The sequence below is a fragment of the Arvicanthis niloticus genome, chromosome 30, assembly GCF_011762505.2.
Source record: "Arvicanthis niloticus isolate mArvNil1 chromosome 30, mArvNil1.pat.X, whole genome shotgun sequence".
Taxonomy (NCBI): Eukaryota; Metazoa; Chordata; class Mammalia; order Rodentia; family Muridae; genus Arvicanthis; species Arvicanthis niloticus.
The window spans coordinates 9,078,661-9,101,988 of record NC_133438.1 but is presented as its reverse complement, the minus strand read 5'-3'; the positions used below and the strand labels follow the sequence as shown (position 1 = coordinate 9,101,988).

The 23,328-nt window shown below is 38.6% G+C and overlaps 1 protein-coding gene across 1 annotated transcript in view; it reads right to left on the bottom strand.

The window, feature by feature from the left end:
• The window catches only part of LOC143440928 (uncharacterized), a 32,131-nt gene extending 14,858 nt beyond the window's left edge, over positions 1–17,273 (bottom strand). Inside the window, 3 exon segments of the mRNA XM_076927852.1 lie at positions 10,800–10,962; positions 15,437–15,516; positions 17,121–17,273. The gene's annotated coding sequence lies outside the window, so the exon portion shown is untranslated.
• Positions 17,274–23,328: the final 6,055 nt, after the last annotated feature.

Sequence of the window (23,328 nt, the reverse complement as noted above, 5' to 3'; positions counted from 1 at the left end):
TGAGGAAGAAAATAGGGGACTCAGCCTCAGGTGTGTGGAAGGATAGGAGAAATGGATGGCCATGAAAGTGGATGAAAACCTCCAACTGATAGGGGTGAAGAGGTGGGGTCCTCTTCAGGATGAGACAAAGACCTGGGATAAGGGGGGCACCCAATTATCAATGGCGTTGATGTCAGCTGTGAGTGACAACACTGGGGATAATGAACCTGTAACCAGGCAGGATCTCCAATGAAGTGAGAGAGATACCAACCCATCCACAAAATTTTGAACCCCAAATTTATCCTGTCCATAAGTAAGGGGATGGGGCAGGGACCAAGGGAATGGCCAGTAACTGGCCCAACTTGAGACACATCCCATAGGCAAGCACCAATCCCTGACACTATTAAGGATACTCTGTTATGCTTGCAGATAGAAGCATATTGTCCTTTGAGAGGCTCCATCAAGCAGCTGACTCTGACAGATACAGACAGCCACAGCCAAACAGTGGATGGAGCTTGGGAACTCTTATAGAAGTGTAGGAGGAAGGATTGCTGGCCCCAAAGAGGATAGGACATCCACAGGAAGACCAAAAGTGTCAACTAAACTGGACCCTTGGTGATCTTAGAGTCTGAACCAAAGAGCATACACAGGCTGGACCTAGGCTTCCTCACTCATGTAGCAGAAGTGCGGCTTGGTCTTGATGTGGTTCCCAAACCACTGAAACAGTCTATCCCAAAAGCTATTGCTTGTATATGGTTAAACTCTTCTAGCTAGGTTGTTTTGTTTGATGTCAGTGGGAGAGAAAACTCCTAGCTTTGCAGCAACTTGAAGTACCATGGTAGTGGGATACCCAGTTGGGCCCTTGCCTGCTCAGAAGAAAAAGGAAAGAAGGGAAAAAGAATTGTGGGAAAAGGTGATGGGGGGGGGGGTACAGTGAGCAGGATATAAAGTGAATACATAAAAAAAGTGAATACATAAAAAAAATTAGGACACATCAATTTATACAAGAGATAAACCTTATGGATGCACTGGATGTGAGAAGTCCTTTCAGTTGGTTCAGGTCTTAGAAGCCATCAGAATATTCACCCAGGAGAAACACCTAAGAAAAGTAAGGAATGTGGGAAATTGTTTACCGGTCCCTCACCTATTAAAATGATTGGATAATTGAAACAGGAGAGAAATCTTAGAAATGTAGAGAATGTGAGAAATCTTTTACTACCACCTCATGTCTTAGATTGCATGAGAAAATTCATAGAGGTGAGAAACCATAAAAATGTAAAGCATATGACAAAGTGTTTACCTAACATTCATGCCTCTGAAAACATCAGAAAATTCATACCATAAAGAAAATTGTCCATAGTAAATAAAGTGGCATGGGCTACATCCTTATGGACCACCATAGGCTCCACACTAGAGATTCACTGTGAACATAAGAAACCTGTGAGACCTTTATGTGATGATCAGGTCATAGGAAACATCAAAAGTTCACACTGTGAAAAGTTCTGAAAATGGTGGGTGACACGCAGGAGGAGCTGCAGTGGGCAAATGAGCTTCTTGGGAGATAGCCCACTCTATTGGACAACTTTCCCATAGATCAAGAGGATGATGACCTATCATAAAATAATATTGTTTGGATCAATTAATGATTTTACAAAATTCCTGATTTGATTTAAAACTTTGTGAAAGTTGGGGTAACTGATAAAGTTTAAGGAGATGGCTTAGGTATAATAAAGGTAGAATTAAGAATAGACTGAGCCACCTCCCTTGTAGTAAGGGCTACATAAGTTGGAATAGGAGTACAGTGAGCTTCATGAGTTACAAGCATGGAATTATACTTGGACTAGAAAAATATGTTTGAGACAAATAAATGATCAAACCATTGATTCTGGGTCTGGCTTCATGCATATTGTGATCTACAGATATGGCCCTAAGTTTCAGTGTGTACCATGAAATGGCACGGTGATGAATAGAAAGCAATAAATTCTGAGAATAAAAGTAGACAACAGAGGATTAGGCAGGGTATCTGAACAAGACTTCAAAAATAAATTATAAGATAGATGATGATCTGCATGTTGTAAATAAATTCCAATTGTCTGGTAAGCATAGGAAAAATCTTGCTACTATTAACTGGCTTGCTTAAACATTCTTAATCAATGACAAAAGAATTACTGCATTGGGGTTATGATGAAATTCTGGAAAGAAAGACAGATGGGAAATATTTAGTTAGGAATGAGCTTAAATAAAGAAAACATAGTCAATAATTCTGTTGTAATGATTTTAATCTGCTTTTGTAGAATATGATTTATGGTGATTGTTTTTAGTGAGCATGGAACTTGTGGCAATAAGACAATCATTTTCCTAGAGAGCACTGCCTTAAAAAGGTGGTTAAAAAGAATACAAGAAAATATAAAGTTGTTACAGTCAGCTCTTTAGAGTTTGCTCCATACCCCAAATCTGTGCATATGCATATATGTATATGTATAAAATGGGTTGATGCAGCTTTTTGGAGCTTTGATCTATCCATCAAATATGTCTGTCTGTCTGTCTCTGTCTGTCTGTCTGTCTGTCTGTACATGTATGTATGTGTAAAGTTATTGGACCTTGACTTGCTTCATTCACTCAGTGTGTGCATGTGTGTGTGTGTATCTGTATGCCTGTGTGTGCACGTGTCCATTCGTGTGTGCCTGTGTGCATGCATGTGTATCATTTTTAGTGTTTTTCTCTTTTCATTCCCTTCGGCCCCCAAAGATTTTGAAGAGTTTAGAGAACTTCTTGCCAGATAAAAGGGGTACCAGTACCAGTGGTCAAGATTTATTCCCTCAGAGAAAAGTCTACAGTGTGATCAATTGCTTACTCTACAGGCAGCACTCCTCAGTTTACCCTGTGATGTTAAAACTGGACTTTGGCACAAAAGTATGACAATGTGGAACAAATTTCATAACTTACTTTTTCAATGTATATCATTAAGAACAGAAAATGGAGAATCTGAGAAATGTCCTGTTGTGTAGCAATTTCCAGGAGACTGAAATATTCCATCCTGATAGGAAGCTGATTAAGATAGGTAATAAACCACTAAACATAGCTTCAACAAAATCCCTCAATCTGATAGGATTCACTATGTTTAACTCGCATGAAGAAACTCACACCAATCAAGCTGCTTAGATGTGGCTTTAAGGAACTGAGCCAGGAAGATGGGATACCCTTTAAACTGTGGGTATGATTCCAGGTGAGCAATGTGCTCTAGGATTCCACTGTGCATAACCTGTATCCCATGCTACCTTAGAGTGTCATGATGGAAATTATCTTTGAGTTACTTTTGTTCTCGAAAATGGCTCCTTCCCCATAATACTATTAAGTAACTTCAATAAAGCTCGTTGATTTAACAAGATGGATGGACTTCAGTGGCACGAATGTTTGGTTCTGGTAACAGTTCCAATTTTGGATGAGTAGATGCACATTCATTTTGCATCTCCCCAGGAAGTGAACCTCAAGCAACATGTGATGACCCCATTTGTTTTTGCTCCAAATTTCACATACACCAGAAAACTGATGTTAGAGAAAATATATGTATGCTTCAACTAAATTAGGATAGATTGCTTGTACTCACTGTTCCAGGCTTACTCTCATACTAGTACTTGGTCCTGTTAAAGGACCAAAACAAATAGAATGTACACTTAGGAAGCCTTAGAAAGGAAGCTGGTTTCTTTGTTGCATTCAGGGAGGAGAGAGAGAGAGAGAGAGAGAGAGAGAGAGAGAGAGAGAGAGAGCAGAGAGAGAGAGACAGAGAGAAAGAGGCAGAGAGGGAACAAGAGAAAGAGGGGTAACAAAAAGAGAGAAGAGACAGAGAGATAGACACAAACACACACACACACATACAGAGAAAGAGAGAGAGAGAGAGAGAGAGAGAGAGAGAGAGAGAGAGAAGCAGACTACAGGGATATGAATGAAATTATGCCTACAAACTGTCAGTGAGAGACATCAGCCAAACTGGGCTATGTGTACACATGCCTCTGTACTAAAGCTAAGACCCATTGATGGAGTCATGCTCCTTTGAATCCCTGACCAGTGCTCCCCACTTAGGACGTCCTTATGGCTTGTTTTCCTTCAGAAATTCCAATCTACAAGTCCCTCAAAAACAATGAAATTTCACGTTTCTTAAGTTCTTTAAACAATGCTAGTATTGTAACATAGCAGAAAATTCATCATGAAATAAAACTCATGCAAATGTTTTAAGAAAATAATCTTCAATATAATTCCTTGTGAGTCCATCTGTGCAAATATCAAGAAACCATGAAACTCTAAAGAGCTAACCTATGAATAAGACAATGTATACATGTGAATGCAGAGCTTAGAACTACCCATGAGTGTTTGTGAACATCATTTGGACATACTGAGAAATGTTCAGGAAGTATTTATTCAAAAACCAAATTAGAATATTGGTACTAAAAATAGTGGGACTCAGAAATTTAATACCTTAGACAGGGTAGTGTGATACAGAGCATGAAACCATACTATTCTATAAAAATTTCAGCTTCCGGTCTGGGCCGGAGCACTGAGTGGATCATGGGTGGCAGCTCTGCACCCAACCTCAAAAAAAACCCAGAGGAAGTGTGGCTCCCAGGAGCTCTAACCCGGGCAGTATCTCAGAAAATAGGTCTGGAAAAAAAAAAAAAAAAGATAGTTTACTCATTTCAAATTATTTTCAAAAGTTTCCAGGAGATGCTTATTGGCTAAGATCTTATTTTAAGCTCTCCACAAAAGAATTTAAGTCTTTGTTTAATATTCTCAAGAGAGATGCAAATCCTAATTTCCCTCAACAATTAATTGACAAAAGGCGTAATTTTACAAAAAGTAGAAGAAGCTATCATTAATCGAAATATTATATAGATTAATTAGTTGTTGGCTGTTTTATAATAGTCCTTTGATAAAAGAAATTATTAATAAAGATTTATATTTTTGTAAATAGTGCCTTCATGACTCTCTGAGGGTTGAAGGAGCGGCTGTTGCCGCTTCTGCCCCGATTTTACAAGAACTCTGAAAAATTGGCTTTAAAAACAAAAGAGGGGGAACTCTACCCCAGAATAAGTCTCCCCAAAATACTCTCCATCATGCCTTGTTCACTTTTAACTTTCTAAAACTGAAAGCTCATGGCAGCCGGGCAGTGGTGCTGCACGCCTTTAATCCCAGCACTCGGGAGGATTTCTGAGTTCGAGGCTAGCCCGGTCTACAGAGTGAGTTCCAGGACAGCCAGGACTACACAGAGAAATCCTGTCTTGAAAAACAAAACAAAACAAAACAAAAAGAAAGCTCATGGCAAATCTGCTACTGACTGCCTCTGGAATCACTGAGACCAATAAAAACTATGCCACAGCTATGTGGAAGGACCCTCTTACCCTTAAATGAAATGGCCAGGACCCAGTTCTCATATGGGGCTAAGGATTGATAGGCCTGTTTGATACCACAGAAATGGCCGCCAAAAAGATTAAAGAAGTAAATAGATACAACCACAAAGCCAGGCCCAATTATAAACAAGATGAATAACAACTGACATCCAGGGAAGAGAAATCTCCCTGACAATTCCCTTCTTTTTCCTTTCCAGGTAAAAATGAATAACCTGTGATGTGTGCTGTTAGGAGTTCTAATCCTGATGCTGGCCTCTGGACTTATACTACTCAGACCTTCGATGAGCCTTTGACAAGAACATCAAACAGTTAGAGATTGACATCACTATACTGAAGAAATCCCTCGTTTTGCTGTCTGAAGTAATCTCCAAAAATTGCAAAGGACTTTATTGTACTTGATTTACTCTTTTACAATAGAAAAGACTGTGTACAGCTCTAGACTGTGTACAGCCCTTAAAGAAGAATGTTGATTTTACATAGACAAAATAGGGATGATTAAACAGAGCATGAAAAAGGTTAGAAAAGGCCTTGAGAAAAGACAGACACAGAAAGAGAAAGATGAGAGCTGGTACAAGAATTGGTTTTCAACCTCAGCATGGTTGTCAACCTACTTCCTTCCATCTTGGGACAATTAATTCGGTTATTTTTGCTTATTTCTTTTGGTCTCTGTGCCTTAAATAGGCTGACTAACTTTGTGAAACAACAGATAGATAATTTGATAGCAAAATCTATTCAGATACATTATCATAAGTTAGCTATGGAGGACCACAAGATTCAAGATGAGGTTGTTACTCTATCCAAAGTGTTCCCAAATCCCATCTCCACCCAACCTAAAAGAGGGGACTTCCAGCCCTAGACCAAGCAGAGAGGGGCCACCCAGAACACCCTCTGACTGGCGAATTGAATTCTTGCTTAGGCTGTCAGGCTAAGCACTGCAAGGGAATATAAATAAAAGTTAAAAATATGTTTCTGGGTTCCCTGAGGAACAAGCCTAACTGCATAGGGGTTGATGTCAAAAACATCCCCTATCCAGAAAAAAGACATTGGGATGGGTATGGCCCTCATGCCTCACTGGACAACAACAGGAGGACCAGAGACATTACAAGATCCCCTTTAATTACTGGAGGTCAGGCCTCTATCCTCACCTTGGCAAGATTAGAATCGCCACAGCCCTTCTACACTTGGAGAAGGGAGGAGATGTCAGGGGCAGCCCTGCTTATACACTGAAGGCCTGAAAATCAGCCAAAAACCTAAAATCAGCAATAGGCCTGACATACATGCCTGCTAACACAAAGTCTTGGGTCTCTGTGGAAAAACACTGAAACAGAGGGCTATAAACTATTGTAAAGAGGCAGCTTTTGTGGAAATTTACCAGCCTGATTAGTCATAGACCTTGTAAATAGGCAGCCTTGGAAGATAGTACCAACTTAGATAAGGACAAGTGAATCATAGGCAGAGTCATAATGACCTGGTCCCTGAACCTTTACCCAGCTGATACCCTGTTCTGAAAGATATCTGTACTCCCCCTGAACACCTATGCTCCTGTGTCATCCCCTTCCCCACATCCTGCATTTTATGTTTATAACCCTTGAGTTAAAAAGTAAAAATTACGATTTGATGATTAAAAAAAAAAAAAACTTAAAAAAAAATTTTAGGGATTTCAGGGCAAAATGACACTCATATTCAACAAATAGGAAAATGTAGAAATAACCCACACATGGCAACAACTGGCTATAAAAGTGTATCACTGTGTTCTGAATTGTTAATTACTGAGCTGGGACTGACAGGCTAGCAGGATGTGTAAATGTTTGTCCATTCCTCACCTGCCCAAAAGAAAGGCAATCTGCCATGGAGGAGGAATCTCTCCAAGTATGGTAATAGCTGTTTTGTATGCAAAGTAAGTGTGGCATTACAGCAAGAAAGGCTGTAGGCTGGAGCTGGGGAAGGCAGGAGGAGGCAAAGAAGGAGGGAGAGTTGGACAGAAGAGGAGAACAGGGAGGTAGAGCAGTGAGAGACACATAGAGAGATACAATGGCAAGTTAAGTTAGACAGGCTAGCTGAGGGAGTTTCCCAGCAACCAAGCAAACAGCCTTATAATATACAGATATCTCTGTTTCTTTATTACTAACTTCCAAGAGGGACCCCAAAAGCCCTGCAATAAGAAAATATCATTTACAAACATTAAGATTTGAATACATAACAATAAGTATTAATTGCTGCCGAAGCAAAGATAATGAACCTGAGACAGGAAACAGTGGAAACTTAGGTCTCTGGACTGCACCTTAAGAATCTGGAGATTGTAACCCACTGGACAGACTCCTGGGATGACAATTTCAGGTGTTGCATGAATCAAGGCTCCTCTGCTTGATGACCTTGATATGACTTTCCTAATTATTCATAAACATCCACAAAGTTGTTAATATTCACAATGAAAAGACAGCTCACACCATACCCTTTATGCACAGTTATCATATACAATCCTGGTCTATGATGGCAACGGGCATAAGAAGTCTGCAGAGCAAGTCCATGTCAGCCTGACAGCTGGAGCTGTGGAAAGCAGCCTGTGAATGTGAGACTGATGAGTATCAGTGGGACAGGGACAAGCACTTTATCAGAATAAGGATGGAGAAATGAAGCAGAGCCTATGCAGGCTTAGAAAATTCAGCAGCATGTCCAGACATGGTGACTCAAAGATAAATTCTATCATGAAATTCTAAGCTAGCATTAGATATAGGTTATGCATAGTGGAATCCTGGAGCACACTACTCACCTGCTATCATACCCACAGGATAAAGCATATCCTATCTCCATGGCTCAGTTCCTTAAAGCCACATCTAAGCAGGAGCCAGGGTACCTGAACTAAGTGTAGTGGAATGAATATGTTTGGCCCAGAAAGAAGATAAGAGAGCTGAAGAGAACAAGCAGAATATAACACTGGTCCCACTTCCAGACAACTCCAAGACAATAGAAAGAAAGGATTCTGATAGGACTATGTTGATAACCAGGAATTCCCTCATTTCTGGGAGGCTTTAGACAGTACAGACAGTATATATATGTATATGTATGTGTATGTGTATGTATATACACACAAAGCAGGTAAATACAAAGGCATTCTATAAGAAGAGCATCCTAACATACAAAAAAACATTGTTATAATTCTCCAATATCACACCTGTGTACAATGTCCTCTGAGGACAGCCTCAACATTCCCTGTGAATATTTCACAACCCATTCCTGAATATTAAAAAACCTACAATTGACAACTATCCCTTTATTATAAGCTGTATCACAAAATGCTTTCTGATGTAAAAAGAGATCTAAGATATTAGAGATAGTTTTGTGGTATAGGTGAGATATGGCATTATTTCAAAGATCAAAGTTTTCTAGAAGTGCTACAAAGAATTCTCAGCAGTTAAGCTCTGCTGTCTGTGATAAACAATGTATAGAATTACTACACTGTGTACATTCAGAGGGTCTTTCTTCACAATGAGTTTTCTCAGCAGCAGAAAAAGGATTTGCTGCCATCACTAAGGTTTTAGTTTTCACTTTAGTTCAGAGTCTGTAATGTCTTTTAAAATGCAGTTGAAGTTGAAGAGATGGTTCAGTGGTTAAAAGCACTGTCTGCTCTTCCAGAGATCATGCGTTCAATTACCAGCAACTGCATGGTACATCATAACCATGCACAATGTGATCTGAAGTCCTCATCTGGCAGGCACACATGCAGGTGTACATTCAGAAAGAGTAGTCATATACATAAACAAATCTATTTTGAAAAGGTAAGAATACAAATAGAATTTAAAGAGATATTTTGAGGGTTATATAGAAATTAATGAAATTGATGCAAGCTAATACAATGGTTCAATATAACAGACTTGACACTCAGCAGAGATTAAAGTACTGACAAAAAAATGTTCACCTACCAGAAACTAAACTTGAGACTCGCTGTATTAGAACTAGAGCGAAAGGAGGACACTGCACGTATGACAAGGACATCAGTGTCATCTTACACAGTGCTGAAGAAAGTCATACACAAGTGAATCAGAATTGAAGAGTTCCTACATATAAGTGAATAAATCAACCTCCTACAATACAAAATGACAACAGGCATCAAGTGAATGTACAGACTGAACCAGGAAGCTTTACCTCTAACAGTGTCTGAGGACTGGACAGATTAGCAGGGAACTCTCCTTTCCTTAGACAAAGCCTATACTAAAGGCAAACATAGAATATTCTCATGAACACAAAGAAGAGGAACATTAGAAAGTCATCATACAAAACTGGTGTCACCGGGACACACAGAAGATGAGCCCAAATGAACATATGGAGAGAAAAATCACAAACCAGTTGCCATGATTTACAGACACAGAGACTGTTCTAAATTATACTGAAATAGAAGGAAAGCTGAGTTCACACCAAAAATGCAAGACTGTTTCAATACTTACAAACTAATCAATGTCAGACACCACATAAGCAGACTTAGAAACAGAAGAAAAACTACTATGTCAATAGATACATAGAAAGGCCTGAGCTAAACTATGCATTTGCACTGTACAAAAGCTTTCAAGAATGTGAGGACAGAAGAAACATACCTCAGAATAACAAAGAGATGCAAAGCTGAAGCAAACAGTACAAAACAAGGAAAGTAATTAATCCACCCTAACCAGGACTCACTCAACACAGTGCATCAGTTAGTACACAACTCAAAGACAGAGAAAACGTAGTCAAAAAACAAGTGACACTTCTTGAAAAAAAAAAAAAAAACTCAGCCCAGACAACTCACCCTGACTACAAATACCTAGGTCACCCTGTTTGTAGCATTCACAGTCTCAAAAAGCTGCTATGCAGACCTGAAGCAGAGGGTAGAGTATCAATGGCCATACCCAGACTTGGATCCTGTGTGCTACAATCACAATATGGAAGGCCTACTCGTTGTTGTAATAGTGGTGTCACAGATTATTCTGTGTATAACAGAAGGTTTTCTGGTGCAATCTGAGGGCAGTTGCACAGGAAAAAAAAAAAAAAAAAAAAAAAAAAAAAAAGACTATGGCCTATACTGGAAACCAGGACAAAAGCCAACAATAAGGAGTATCTTAGAACTGACAAGAAAATCCACTACTGACATTTGGTGGTACATGTTCAAATGTATCCATTGACAACCATAGCCTTTCAGTCTGGGTCAAAGAAACTATTTAATGGGCAACAGTCATTCCCAAACCTCAAAACTAACCAAATACTGAGAATACCTGACTGTTTACTGTACAACCTATAACCAGAAATCCATATTACCACACATTAAATTATTATTCTCAGTGAAATTTTCTAGAATCATTAATTAAAGAGAAACTGGAAAAATCCAATTTCAAATCCACTTTCTATTATCACTTCAGCCTCCCCTCTTGCTGTATTCCTCTAACATACCTGGCTCCTTGGCTAGAGTCTCCTCTGTCTTCACCACCCAGGGCTCTTAGTTCTGATTCACAGGTGAGCAGATCTGGCTGAGTGGGAAACCCTCATATGGGAAAAGGATTCTGCAGAAAGCACCTGGAGCTTTTCATGAAACAAAAACGAAAGAAGCTCACATCTGCCAAAAGAATAAACACAAAGGAAAGAGAAAAATACCATGATAAATGTTTCTGCAAGCAAGTAAAAGACTTGTATAATAAAACGTCAATTCTTTGACGAAACTAAAAACAAAATTAAAAGAGAGAAAGATCCATGCTCATGGAGCAAGAGGATTAAGATCTTAAACAAACAGCCATCTTACCAAGAGCATTCAGATTCAAGGCATTCCTCATGCAAATTCCAACACAAGTCTTAATAAATTTTAAATGGGCAATTGCACTTTCTTGCATAAATGAAAGGTGTACTATAGCTAAAACAATCCTGAACAATAAAACAACTTCTAGAGTTCTCTCAACATTCCCAATTTCAAGTTTTCTACAAAACTACAGGATTAAAAACCTCAAAAATGTTAGCAGAAAAACACACTAATCAATAAATATGAATTGAAGACCAAGACATAAATATATTTGGCCATCTGATTTTTGATAAATAAAACAGAAATGCAAACTGAAAAAAAAAAAAAGATAACATTTTCAATAATGGTGCTGGTCTAACTGTCCTCATGTAGAAGAATGCAAATGGATCCATACTTACTGTTATGCCCAGATATCACCAGGAATCCAACTCCTATACAAAACCAAAGCAGCTTTATTTAAGCTGGAGCTCGGACCCTCCAACCTCTCCAGTGCAGTAGATGGGTGGTGAAGCCTTGCCTTATTGTCACCCTTACAGCAGTATTTCCAACCTGAGTTACATGATTGACATTTGAAAATTGCAGCTTGACACACTTCTATTGGCTAGTAATGAGTTCACTTGCTATAAACAGTGGTTGCTTGCTTAAGCAATCTCTTTTGAGACATCTGGACGTCTTGGCACTTTTCTCCCGAGAGCTAATTGGCTATCACTGGGGAAGGAGTGGGGGATGCTATGGATGTCTCAGTTCCTGGAAAAGTTGAGGGTTTTTCAGTAACTAAGTTCAATCTAAGAGCAGGTTAAACATAACATGGAGACAAAGAGTAGCATGGGGTTTGTGCAGCTAAGCAGGGCCATTCACTTATAACCCAGCACAAACCTGGAGTGCAAGCGGGTCAAAGACCTCAGTATAAAACCAAACAGATTGACTCTTCGTGTAAGCCTCCAGAGGTGATCTGTGAAGATGGTTTGCTACTCTCTTGACCCAGAAAGAGCCCCCAAAATCATGCAAATCAAGAGGTTCAAATCTTCCTGCTGTAATGCTGTAATGGGCACCATTCCATCAGTATAATGGTAGTCAGAGGTGCACTCAAGTCAAACAGTGAGTCTGGACACAGGGAAGGGGGCCAAAAAAAAGTGCTGAATTTTTGCTGCATATGGTTAAAAACACAAATAGTAATTCTGAACCTAAGGGTTTAGACTTAGATCCCCCTGTCATTGAACACATCCAGTGAACAAGGCACCTGAGATGTGCAGGTGAACCTCCGGAGCTCAACACAAGATTAACACATACTTGAGCTCCTCAGCACATTGAGATGATCCTCACTCAGGAGGAACAGATTATCCCAAAGCCAGAAGAAGTTACACAGAAGAAAAGGATATCCCAGAAGAAACTGAAGAAACAAAAACACATGGCACAGGAATAAATTCAGCATAAAATAAACACAGATAAAGAACAAAAGAAAACAACAACAATAAAAACCAAACAAATTGAATCTGACAGAAGACAGAGTTGGAAAGAAAGGTGAACATATTGTCAGAGAAGACATTCTTTAAAAAACAAAACAAACAAAAAACCCAAAACATCAATAGCATATGCACCGAGATTAACAATTAATATATGGGATCACAGGAAACTGAAAAGCTTCTATAAGCCCAATGATACCATCACTTGGAAAAAAGCAGGAGCCTACAGAATAGGAAAAGATTCTACTTATTCTACATCCAATAGTGAGCTAATATCCAAAATACAGCAAGAATTCAAGAAACTAGATGTGGAAAAAACAATAATCCAAATTAAAAATGGGTTACATATCAAAACAGAGGATTTTAAATGAAGAAAACTCAAGTGTCAAGAAACATGTAAAATATACTCACCACTCTAAGTCTTCAGGGAAATGCAAATCAAAACTACTTTGAGATTCCATCTCATAATTGTCAGAATAGCTAAAATCAATAACACAAGTGACAGCTCATGCTGGAGAGGATGTGGAGCAACAGAAACACTCCTGCACTGCTGGGGGGAGTGCAATCTTGTACAGCCACTATGGAAATCAGTGTGGCAGTTCCTCAAATTGATGAGAATCACACTCCTTCAAGATCCACCCGTATCGCTCTAAGGTGTATACCCAAAGGACACTCCAACCTCCCCAAGGTCCCTTGCTCAAACATGTTCATTGCATCTTTATCCATAATAGCCAGAAACTGAAATAAACCTACATGACCCTCCACAGAAGAATAAATAAAGAACATGAGGTACACTTACACAAAGGAGAATTACTCTGATATATATATATATATATATATATATATATATATATATATATATATAAATCTGACATAATGGTTCATGCATAAAGAGCCACCAATTCTACTGAGGCTGTCACTATGACCCATTAGAAAGCCACCAACTTTATTTAAAAAATTAAGAAGAATACTAATTGGTAAGACCTATTGAAAGTTTTTAAGCATTTGCTGTCAAGACTGTGGGAAACAATTATCATAGGCAAAATTCATCAACTTATAAAACAAAAAATATTAACAATGGTGTATTTCCAGAAACTATACGATCAACATGAATGCATTTCCCAAAAGTTTCCAAACGTATTAACCAGTCAATGACATGACTGTAAGAAACTGATAGATACTGATAGATACTACACAGAGAAACCATATCTCGGAAAACCAAAAAAAAAAAAAAAAAAAAAAAAAAAAAAAAAAAAAAAAAAAAAAAAGAAACAGATAGATGGTGTTACAGATAAACTTCAATATCTGCCATTTAGAAAGACAACCATGAGCTGAAAACCAGTAATGAGTAGCAGGCCGCCAGAAAACCACCCACACGACAGCAGAAGACACACAATCTTCTCAAACTAATGCAGAATTCTCAAGTGTGGACATGTCAGAACAAGTCAGCATGCCAGGTGGTACAAGCCTTTTACCCCAGCACTGGAGAGGCTGGGGCAGAAATCTCTCAGGCCAAGGGTAGCCTTATCTACAGAGTTCCAGAACTGTCAAGACTTCCTAGACAAAGTGTCTCAAAAAATAAAGACACCAACAAAGAAAAAATTCTTCAAACCTAGTAAGGATTACAAATTCAAAAATGTCTTCTCCACACCTAACACTTGAGAAACTTGAGGCCTCAGGGAAAGGGGAGGTGTGGTGGGGTGGGGGTGGGGATGTCCTCTTGAAGATGGAGGAGGGGGAGTGGGATGGGGACCTGTGGGAGGGCAGACCAGGGGGTGATGGCCACTGGACTGTGAAAAAAGATTAAATAATATTAATACAAATTTGAAAAATTGAAAAATTCTTATCTAAGAACATGGAATGCTGACATCAGTAGAAGACACAAGAACACATAAAAGACATGAATACTGAGTCATGTTCTCATTCAAACATGTGAAGAAATGTAAAAGAATGTTTTTAAGACTAGAAATATCAAAATCATACAGATATTTTTAAATATAAGGAAATCATTCCAAAAATTTATAAATTGAGAAATCACAAAAAAATTTAAAATTTGTGAGAAAAGGATTAAACCCAAGGGTGATTTCACAATATATTACAATTATAGCAGTGCAGATCTTGCACAGATGACAGGAAGACAGACAACATCATGTATCCGTGGGAAGGTAATACAGACAGAGGGTTTTTTTTAATATTTATTTATTTATTTATCTATTTATTCATTCATTTATTTATATATTTTTGAGACAGGGTTTCTCTGTGTAGCCCTGGCTGTCCTGGAACTCACTCTGTAGACCAGGCTGGCCTCGAACTCAGAAATCCTCCTGCCTCTTCCTCCCAAGTGTTGGGATTAAAGGCATGCGCCACCACTGCCCGGCTGACAGAGTTTCATACTACACAAAGTTACTAAACAAATCTTATCAAAATCCTCCTGACATTATTTTTAGGAAACTGAGAAATTAACCATAAAAATTAAAACAACTTAAACGAACTACTATGAACAGGAAATACTATGAGGCATCAATTGTTCTGACTAAGCAATACACTAAAATTATAACAATGATAATATTTAATATTGTTAACAAGATATGATCAGTGATGTGAGTGGGAGGTGGGCAGCATCCCCCACATACAAACAAATTAAATTACATTTGCCTCTGTGTATTAATTCTTACATAATCTTCTAATACCTACAATGAGAATATTGATGCTATTCTCACTACAATATCTAGAAATATTTGGAATGAAATAGAATGTGGTCAAACTAATTTTATGTCCTCTTTCTAATGGCACTTGAGCCCCTCCCAATCCCTTCTTCAATCCCTCTAACATACCTGGATCCTTTGCTACAGTTTCCTCTCTTCACCATCCAGTTCAGACTCACAGGTGCAGGACTGGCTGAGGAGTGTGACACCTGCATATGGGAAAAGAGTCATCAGAAAGCATCAAGAACTTTTCATAGAACAAAAATAAATGATGCCTCAAAAAAAAAGGATAAACATAAGGGAGAGAGAAAATATCACAAATAAAAATATCTCTTTCCTCTAACCATGTATGCTCAGACACATGCATAGTCATTCTCCCTTGAACCATGAGGAGGAGCTAGATAGATTGCAAGAAAACCACTGTCACCCACAGAAACCAGACTGCTGCACTTGTCCAAAGGAAGGTGTCTGCAAAAACCTCTGTCTGCAGGGTCAAGGCATTCCCACTCCTCCTACAAGAAGTCCACAGTCACATCCCTGAATAACAAACCCTAAAATAAAAACAACAATTTGGCCACATGTGTAAGGGCAGAGTGCTTTCCTTCAACCAAAAAGACAATTTTCTGACACAGGGGAGTGACCATAATTATTCAAAAATGCTTTCTAAAATTTTATTTTAGTTTATACTGGGTTTTCTAATTATACTGTTGGATTCTAAAGATCTAATAACAGGTGACATGCTCCCCCAGAGAACTCATGGACAGGACTCGCTGTCATAACCTGAGGTTTATTGATGAGTTGATAATAGCCAGTACCGGGGTTCTCCTATATGAAGATAAAAAGAACCCTGAGCCAAAATTGAGGGAAGCATTTATACCATATTCACAGGGCTCATAAAGGCAGTTATACAATTACTTCTTAAACATTAACCACAAAGGCCAAACTCCAACAGCAGTTCTCAGGCTCAGTTGCTAAGAAACGAACAAAGAAGGTCAGCTTAAGTAGCTTCTATTTACCCAGGTTTTACTGTGTTAAGGGCTACTAACTCTTATCTTGGGTCTTTCTTCCTCTGAGATGTTTGTTGAGCCTCTGGAATGTGCTTCTCCTGGGATGTGTCCCTGGGGGAAGTTAATGTTTGAGTTTAAAACCAAAGTCAGAGCTTTTTATTAATTTTAAGTTTCTACAATACAAATAGTGTGGTCTGATACACGAACACTGAAATACGTGGATTGTCTGGACCTAAGATGTAACATAAAAAACTCAGAATATTAAGGCATATTGGTGAATGTTTAATTTCCATCCCAAACTATACAAAACTCTAATGAAAAAATTCATGGCCACTAAAAAGTATGCTTAGTAAATATTAGTGTTTACACCCATAACAGTAGCGCTCGATAAAGTGTATTATGGGGTTCGACAAATCTGTACTGGTTCTTATATATACAAAGTTCTCTGGGGGTGCCTATTAAGCGGGTCCAAAGGCATTCTCTTGAATAAGCAATTAGTAAAACAAGGCAGTGAGAAAGCAAGAAGGAATTTACTTTCCACTCTCTTTGTAATTGCCTCATTAGGAAATAGAAGATACTGCAATTGCTCCTTTATGAGGTTATTTTATGATTGAATATTCTGGTAAGTGTAGGATAAATGAAAAAAAAAAAAAAAGCACGATAAACCCAAGTTCATAGGATCTCAACTTTCCGACAACAGTAAGACAGCCACAACAGAACTGTGGGAGCCGCCTCCTAAGAGCAGCTGCGGAAAACACCCCCCTGCTCCGCTCCCGCCCGTTTCCCAGCCCCGCAGCTCCTCTGACCTGGGAGGTTCCAGGGTCCCCAGGCTGCGGTTCCCGCCGCTGCGCTGCCGACTGCTGACTCGCCCAGGCTCGCGGTCGGGAAACTGCATCTGAAGAGACTTTTCCGGGGTCCAAAAAGAACTAGGAGGCGGAAACCGGAAGACAGCAAGATGATTGGGGACAGTTCCTGTCACTCTGGCCTAGATCATTCAAACTGCTCTCCTAGACCCGCCCACTAAAACATGGATGCGGTCGCATAGTTCACCTGAGCCTTTTACCCACAAGAGCTTTCTCTTTCTTTATTACTATTGTAGACCCCTCCCTTCTATTTTCCTGTTGTTGTCAATGTCCTGCTCCTGCCAGTAGCCCTGCCCCAGGGATTCCGTTCCCTCCCTCTCAGTCTTAGGCAGCCTGCCACACAGCTCCAGCTGTTAGGCTTTCCTGGACCTGCTCTGCACAGCCTCCCTACATGCTTGCTGACAGCCTAGATGAGAACTGGTTCTGGTAGGACGCTGCACCCCGATATCTGACAGTGAGTTCTGAAACCCTCAGATGATAGATAGGCAGCCTAACTTCTTAGATTGGAATAAAAGCCTCCTGGGCTACAAATGCACAGCAAAATATAACCAACAGACTGAATTCCGATTTCTTATGTTACATTCACAAACACAATACTAAAAATGAGTCACAAAGTTTGTCTCCCTTTCAAAGCATGTGTTAAAACATACATGAAGTACAAGAAGGACCACTGAGATGAAAATGTGCATAAAGACAAATGGGACTGAGAATGATGAGAGGGTGCTCTGTGAGCTCTCTGGGGAGCCCCAGGGACACGGGTCATTCTGTAGAAACAGCAAACAGTACAACAGGGCAGTTGGAAAGCCTGGATAAAGTTAAATTCTGAGAGAGATTTGTCCTAGCCAGAATAGCGAGGAAAATAGATAATGTAAATACTTTGCATGAATATTTTCCTGTAAATAGTCTGACAACCATAACATGAATGAAAACATCACCATAAGCCCCAGTTCATGTAAGCAAAAATATAATGATAGCAAAATAGAATTTTGATATCCAAAAAAAGTAAAATACTCTTGTGAGTTTATAGTACTTAAAATTCCATGCACGCAGGATTTATGGAGAAGATCAGATGGCAAGAAAAATGGATGTAGCAATACTTGAATTTTCAAGGGAAAGGCCATTTGTGCCTGGCACATCACTTTGTCACTCTGGTCTGTAACATACAAGCTGGAATTTGGATAAGGAATGCAATGAATATTTCTTTTGGTAGGATGGCCTGTTTTACTATGTTGTTCCTTCTCATCCATGAACATGGCAGATCTTTCCATGTTCTAGTATCATCTTCAATTTCTTCCTTCAAAAACTTGAATTTTTAAAAATGCAAGTCTTTCACTTCCTTGCAATATGTTGAGGAAAACATTTCGTTCGAACTGTTGTTTCTACCCAGCTTTTGATTATTCATTTCCAAGGTAAAACACACACACAATCTTTATAATACACTTTTATCAGTGCTAAAGCTGGGAAGCTACCTATCATCTATGCTATTATCATGTCTGTTCCCCAGCTATTAATCCCATGATATTTTGCCACATTTTATCTGGGCTGCTTTTAACTCCAAATAGCCAGCCAACATGGCCATTATTCTAAGACTCAGACCATGGTGGCTTTCTCTGCTTCCACCTTCTTCTTTCTCCCCATGGTTCTTCTCTGGCACGCCCCCCTCCCGCCCCCAACCTAATTCTTTTCTGCACATCTATTAGCTGTAGGCATCCCTATTCACCAGTAAGTGATACTTGGAGAGCAAGGTTACAGAGCATCGCCTGGGTACCTGCAGAATCTCTGATAGGAGGCAACAAGGCCTTGAGGACACTATTTGGCATTACAGTGTAAGCAAAAGACAAAGCATCAACACAATAGAGTTAGCACCCGCTGGGCGGTGGTGGCACATGCCTTTAACCCCAGCACTTGGGAGGCAGAGGCAGAGGCAGGCGGATTTCTGAGTTCGAGGCCAGCCTGGTCTACAGAGCGAGTTCCAGGACAGCCAGGGCTACACGAGAGAAACCCTGTCTCAAAACAACAACAACAACAACAACAACAACAAAAAGAGTTAGCACCAACAAACTTTATATTTTTTGAGGCTATTCTAAAAGGCATTGTTTTCCTGATTTTTTTTCTTTATTTGGTTTGTCATATATTGGAAGGCTATTGATTTTTTTTGTGCATTAATATTGTATTCAGCTATTTGGGGGGAAAGCATTTATAAGTTACAGAATTCCCTGGTGGAAATTCTTGTTTCACTTATGTATACTATCATATCATTTGCATATAGGGTATGTTTACTTCTTTACTTGCCATGCAAATTGTATCTTCTGGATTTTCAGCTGTCACAGTACTCGAGCTCAGACTTCAAGTACTATATATTAGAAAGAGAGAGAGAGAGAGAGAGAGAGAGAGAGAGAGAGAGAGAGAGAGAGAGAGAGAGATCCTCGGCTTGCTCATGACTTTACTGCTGTTGTTTGAGTTTCTTTCCATCTAATTTGACCCTGGTTCTAGGCTTGCTGTAAGCTGATTTTATTATGTTCAGTTATGTCCCTCAAATCTTCTGTCTCTACAGGACATTTATGATGAAGTGGTGTTTGATTTTGTCAAAGGCCATTTCTGCATGTGATGAAATCATCGTGTCTTTTTTTTTTTTCAATTCTTCTTTAGTTTGATGGATTACATTTATTGATTTTGTATATTGAACTATCCCTTCCTCTCTGAGACAAAGCCTGCTTGATCGTCTTCAGTAATATTTTTATTTGTTCTTGGAAGTATTTTATGGGTATTTTTGCATGTATATTCATAAGGTTCTCTAATTCTCTTTGTACTTTTGTATCTGGGTAACTGGACCCTCATAAAGTGAATTTGGTTATGTTCTTTCTGTTCATGTTTTGTGGGATAATTTGAGGAATATTAATTTTAACTATTCTATGAAAGTTATAGAATTCTGTGCTGAAATTATTCGGCCCTGGGTTTTTGTGGTTTGGAGACTTTTAATGACTGCTTTTATTTCACTGTGGGTTAGTTAAATAGGTCTCTTTGTTTATCTGATGTTGGTTTCACTTTGGAACCGGGTACCTAAGAATAAAATCATCTGTCTCCTTTTGATTTTACCAACTTGTTGGAGTAGAAGTTTTAACATATGTCTTGTGATTCTCATGATTTTATCAATGTCTGTTATTATGTCCACATTTTTGTTTCTGATTGTATTAATTTGGGTACTTTCTCTCCATCTTTTAATTAGTTTGGATAAGGGTTTGTCTATCTTGTTGCTTTTGTCAAAGAACAAACTCTTTGTTTCAATGATTGATTGTGTTACTCACTATGTTTCTATTTTATTATTATTTAGTCAAGAGTTTGATACTCTCGCACTGTCTACTCCTTTTGGATGTGATTATTTTTTCACATGTGAGAGTTTTTAGTTGTGCTGATCAGTTGTTTTATGACATCTCTTCAGTTTTAGTTTGTTTTTATACTTGGCTCTTGACCCATTTTTAATTCAGTACAGAAATGTTCTCTTTGTATGTATTAATGAGCATGATGTAACTGAATTCTTTATGCTTTAAGTTGGGATCAATGGACTGACAGCCCACTGACTTCTTGAGACAGCTAAATCCTTTCCAAATCATAAGTTTCTGAAACGTCTTCCCTCATGCCAATATTGCTAATAGTGTAATGCTACATATTTGACTTGTAATCATGGAAGTTCGTGAGGGAAGAATAAAGAGTTTTTATAGTGTCACTTAATTTACATAGTGTAGAAAATGACTTTATTCACCTTCCCACTAAATCTCTCCAGAGTGACTTACTATGTCAGAAATTTGAAATATTTCACATAAGTGTATACCTTGCAGAATGAATTGCACTTTTACTTTAACTAGTGTTACTTGCAGGGGGCATTTTATTTTACTTCATTAATTTCTTTGTTTATTCACTTTACATTCTGATCTCAGCCTTCTTACTCTTCTATTACCAGTCCCCTCCCCACCACTTCTCCAACCCAGGTCCCCCTTTCCATCCATTTTCTCTATCTATTTTCTTTACTCTGCTGAGTTAGATGCAAGCATCCTCTCTTGGGCCCTCCTTGTAACTCAGCTTCTTTCATTCTGTAGATTGTACCATGGTTCTCCTCTACTTTATGGCTAATATCCATGTATAAGTGAGAACATATCATGTGTCCTTCTGGGTCTGGGAAACCTCATTCAGGATGATATTTTCTAGTTCCATTCATTTGCCTGCAAATTTCATGATGTCCTTCTTTTTAATAGCTCAAAAGTGTTTCATCTTGTAAATGCAATACATTTTCTTTATCCATTCTACAGTTGAGGGAAATCTGACTTGTTTTCAGTGTCTGTCTATTACAACTAAAGCCGATGTGAAATAGTTGAGCAAGAATTTTTATGGTATGGCATAGCATCTTTTGGATATATACCCAGAGTGGTATAGCTAGGTATTGGTTAGAAGTATTCCCAGTTTTCTGAGAAACCATCAAATTGATTTCCAAAGTGGTTGTACAAGTTTGCCCTTCCACCTTCAATGAAGGAATGTTTCCCTAAGTCCAGCATATGATGTCACTTGAGTTTTTGATCTTAGCTGTTCCCACTTGTATAATATGGAATATCTGGCTTGTCTTCATTTGTATTTCCCTGAAGACTAAGAATGGTGAACATTTCTTTAAGTGCTTCTTGATCATTAGAGATTTGTTTGTTGAGAACTTCTGTGTTCAGCTTTGTATCCATTTTTTAATTGGTTATTTAGTTTCTTGGTGTTCAATTTGTTGAGTTCTTTATATATTTTGAATATTAGCCCTCTGTCAGATGGAAGGTTGGTAAAGATTCTTTTCCTAGTTAGTTGGCTGCCATTTTGACCTATTGACAGTGTCCTTTGCCTCACAGAAATTTTTTTAGGTTCATGAGGTCACATTTATTAATTATTCATCTTAGCATTTGCAATTTGTCCAGGAAGTTTTTATATTATTTACAGCTATTGTGAAGATTGTTGTTTCCCTAATTTCTTACTCAACCTGATTGCCATTTGTATAAAGAAATGCTACAACTGTTTTTGGAATTAATTTTGTATCCTGCTACACTGCTAAAAGGGCTATTTTATTTAATACAAAAGCTTTCTAGAGTTGCTACAGAGATGGTTCAGAAGAGCACTAGATGATCTTCCATAGGACTGACACTTGGTTCCCAGCACCTACATCATGCTAAACAAGAGATTCTACATCCAGTTCTATCAGATTTAATGCTCTCTTCTGAATTCTGAATGCACAGCATTCATGAATAATGCAAATATAGTCATATACATAAAATAAAAAGAAAGCTAATGTTAATAAGGAATACTTTGAGCAGGCCAAAGTGGCACATGAATTTAATCCCAGCATTTGTTAGGCAGAGACAGGCAAATTTCTGTGAGTTCCAGGCCAGCCTGGTCTACAGAGAAAGTTCTAAGGCAGCCAGAGGTTCGTTCTCTCTCCACTGAATATTCTTCCCAAGGTTGTGATTTCAAATTCCAGCAATTACATGGTGGCTTACATCCATAATGGGAAATGATGCCCTCTTCTGGTGTTTCAGAGGAGAGCAGCAGTGCACTCACATACGTAAAATAATTTTTTTTTTTAGAAAAATCAATTAAATAAGTCAAAAGAATACTCTCCAGAACAGTCATGCTCTGGTGTGTCAGAGGAGAGCAGCAGTGCACTCACATACGTAAAATAAATTTTTTTTAGAAAATCAATTAAATTAGTCAGAACAGTCATGCTTTATCTTGTATTTCCTATCTCTGTAAAAATAGGATGATTGTGATGATGGCCTCACAATCAGCAAGCTTGTAGTAAATATAAAATACACATTTGAGGTCTGCATGTAGAAATGTAACTCTATAAAGGCTGTATTGGTATCAAACACAGTGTCTCCACTCAGATGGAGAAATTATGAGAAAAACTGTACTTTCAAATTCTACAACTGTTGATCCTGTTGAAATATGGACTCTAGATCAATCCTGTCTGCAGTTAGGTCCCAAATGACTGTATTCTAAAATGCTCAGTTCAGATGCTAAGGCCTATGTGCTGTGTCACACCCTTTCTTAAAAAAATAATATGGAATGCAGAATATATGTGAGTCAAAATTCATGGATAGGTGGAATTTGGCATGCTGGGGTTTTGGGG